The sequence below is a fragment of the Myotis davidii genome, unplaced genomic scaffold, assembly GCF_000327345.1.
Source record: "Myotis davidii unplaced genomic scaffold, ASM32734v1 scaffold573, whole genome shotgun sequence".
Taxonomy (NCBI): domain Eukaryota; kingdom Metazoa; phylum Chordata; class Mammalia; order Chiroptera; family Vespertilionidae; genus Myotis; species Myotis davidii.
This window is the reverse complement of record NW_006285997.1, coordinates 5,266,651-5,270,281: the sequence shown is the minus strand read 5'-3', so window position 1 is coordinate 5,270,281 and position 3,631 is coordinate 5,266,651. Positions and strand designations below refer to the sequence as shown.

At 40.8% G+C, this 3,631-nt stretch overlaps 1 pseudogene; it reads left to right on the top strand.

Annotated features, from left to right (window-relative positions):
* The first annotated feature begins 1,414 nt into the window (after positions 1–1,414).
* Positions 1,415–2,893, top strand: LOC102773495 (annotated as a pseudogene).
* Positions 2,894–3,631: the final 738 nt, after the last annotated feature.

Here is a 3,631-nt window from a genome sequence, read left to right as displayed (position 1 = left end):
ATATATGGCAGACAATTTTGAGGTATCTTTTCAGGTCATGTTACTTTGATTAAGAACGCTTCTCACACCCACATAGCTGCACACTTGGCAGCCAAATTTGTACAACATGACCCTGCAACAGTGGCCCTAGTTGAATGAAGTAAGGGTAAACATTTGACTCTATCTGGGCTGATCAAAATTTCTCTCCTAGGGATTTGAAATAGGGACCATATATGTGCTAGTCAGTTTGGTGTTCTCTCCAGAAGTAAAATCTATATGCCAGAGCTATATTTGAGTCTTTACACCATTCATAGTGGAAACTGGGGAGAAAAAAATATATGTATTTCTCTATAACTGTATCAATTAATTTAAAAATAAAACTTTTATTTTAGATAATTTTTGATTTACAGAAAAGTTGCAAATAATTCAGAGAGTTTTCATGTAGTCCTTGGCAACTTGTAGTTTTAAAACACAAGTGTAAATTATTTAATGAACAATAGTTACTGGACCATTTGAGAGGAACAAAGTTGAATCTCAAATAGAAGCCAATAAAACTATTCTATTCATGAGTTTAATTCATTTTTTCCTACTCACTGGGCTGTTGCCTGGCCCATAGTGAGGGTGCAGTAAGTTCATGCTTGCTTGAAGACGTTGTTGAGATTATTGGTAGCTCTTTGTAATTCTTCACTGTAGCATGTTTCTTTGGTGACAGAAAAGGTTTCTTGTTTATGGTACAGAAAAATTGGCAGGCATGGAAGAGCTGAAACCTCAGAGATGGTGAATTAAATATAACTATATGACTTAAGGCAATTGCTCTCAAAGTGGTTTACAGACCCCTGTGAAATCCTGTTAGGGCCTTGTGAGGTTAACACTACTTTCAAAATACTCTTTGTAAGATTGCTGGTGATTTTAATTAATTTGGGTTTTTAAATATTACAGCCTGGAATATATCAACTTTTGGAAGATCTGCAAAACTCAATGAACCAATATTTTTTAAAGTGTTTAATATCATGTATGCAAGATCCAACCCAATAGTAAGGCAGACCAAATGGAGTTGCTTGGTGGCAGCAGCTGCTGTGACCAAGAAGGGGGCGGGACAGCCGATGATGGTGTCACTGTAGCAGCATGTATTCTCCCCAGGTATTTGCCTAAACAGATACACATAAATGTGCAATGTGAGGGACAATTCCTTAGTTACCTGAGAAAAGACAGAATGCCCAGTATCCCTGCCTCTTTTTCTCAGTTAGTTGGGATCCTAAGCAGCACAGTAGGACCAATTAAAAAAAAAAACAAAAAAAGGAAGGAGAGAAAATAAGAGGTGATGGAAGGCCAGGGTGTACATGTCCGCATTTCACTAGCCCGAAAGGCAACTGGGCCGTTGAGGTGACCTGGGGCTAAGTATTTCAGATCTGCTTGGTAAAACTGAGGCACCGCCATGCTGACCAAAACACTTGTGTTTCTCTTGACACCACCTTCCAAGGTGTTGAACCCAGCTTTCCTTCTCTTGTGAAGAATTCCATCACAAAGAATCAATGACTCTTAACACCCAGCAAGAAATATGACACCAAGACAAGAACTGGGATCTGGCATAAGAAAACTGGCCAAGGACTCAAGGAGGCACCATTGGAACCATCATGGAAAAAAATACTTAAAATTGATCAGATGGGAAAATGGTTTGCTGCTGGAGAGGCTGTTGGTCTTGGAGCTACTATGACTTGGAATGTTTCATGAGATTGGAACTATTGAAAAGGTTGTAATTTGGCCTCAGGATAGGATGGGTAGAATTCATTCTATCTATGTGTACTTATTAGGAAGTTTTTTGTGCTTTTTAAAAAAATGTATTTTTATTTATTTCAGAGAGGAAAGGAGAGGGAGAGAGAAAGATAGAAACATCAATGATGAGAGAGAATCACTGATTGGCTATACCTCCTGCACCTTCCTACTGGAGGTTGAGCCTGCAACCTGGGCATGTGCCCTTGATCAGAATCAAACCCAGGACCCTTCAGTCCACAGGCTGACACTCATTGAGCCAAACCAGCTAGGGCAGCTTTTTTTTTTTCTTTAAATCCTCACCCAAGTATACATTTCTATTGATTTCAAAGAGAGAAGAAAGAAGAAGGAGAGAGAGAAGCACCTATGTGAGAGAACATCCATAGGTTGCCTCCCATATGCGCGCCTACTTGGAATTAAACCCCCAACCTGGGTATGTGCCCTGACAGGGAATAGAACCTGTGACCCTTCAGTGCACAGAATGATGCTCCAACCAACTGAGCCACACCAGCCAGGGCAGAAGTATTGGTTTCATAGCTTTGTCTGCCTTGATAGTGGGCAGAACTCCTGTTCTCATTAACTCATGAAGAGAGACTCTTGGGTAACACTTGGTGCAACCTTTGCAGCCATAGATTGGTGTTGGAATGCTGGTCATTACCATATGACTAGAGGTTAAGCCCAAAGCATCTTGTTTGATTACTACATTCTGGTGTGATGGTGGCTCTTCTGATGATATTAGGGGGAGCTCTTTTCATTAGAGCTGCAAAGTACACAGCAGGCATCATAGGAGGCCTCTCCACTGTGGTCATGTGCATGCCAGCGAGAAGTTTCTGAACATGGGAGCATTGCTGGGAGTTGGCTTGGACCTAGTCTTTGTATCCTCACTGGGATCCATGTTCCCTCCACCTACCACTGTGCCTGGTGCCATGCTGTAGTCAGTGGCAATTTATGGTGGATTAGCTCTTTTCAGCATGTTGCTTCTGTATGATAGGCAGAAAGTGATCATGTGTGCAGAAATAATCTCAGTGTATGTAGTTCAAAGATATGATCCCATCAATTACATGCTGGGAAGCTCCAAGGTACATTAAATATATTTATGGGGATTGCCAGTATTCTAGCAACTGAAAGCAACTGAAAGAAGTGACTCAATTTCTGACTTCTTTAATGCAACAGATATCTTGCTGTTTAATGGGGGCAAGTATTCATCAAATAGTTTGTCCAAACAGCTTTTATTGAAGTTTAGAATATAACTTGTCATCATAAGTCTGCTTTTATTTCTGGAGAATAAATTCAGTGGTTTTTTTCCGAATAAGCACACACATTTCCAATTTTCATCTTTGAGTAATGCTAAAATGTTTCAATGAATGTGAAAACTGAGGCTTGTGTTGTGATAATTTGAGTTTTATCTATTTTTATTTTGTTTTTGAAACTTGATTTTTAGAGAGAAAGGAGGGGAGAGGGTGAGAGCATACCTCCTATGGGGGATCGAGCCTGCAACTAGGGCAAGTGCCCTGACCAGGAGTTGAACTGGCCACACTTCGGTGCAGGGGACGATGCCCAATCAACTGAGTAACACTTGCCAGGGCGAAAATGTTTTATCTATTTTAAAACTTATTTGGTCAAGTGACACTTAACAAACTTGTGTTCACCTGCTTTTATTTTGGAAAGCAGGATATTAACAAGTAATATGATGAGTGACCTAGAGGTTAGGTAAAGGGATCAGGGAGGAGTAAAGAGTCATCTGTAGTTTTTCTTCCAAATACTTAGAATGCTGGGGTCCAACCCCAGTAGGTCCAGGGGTCCCCAAAGGTGTGGATGGAGTCGGCGAAGAAGGAATGACACGGAGACAGCGTTCAGTTGATCAGCAGCCTAGCCAGGATCT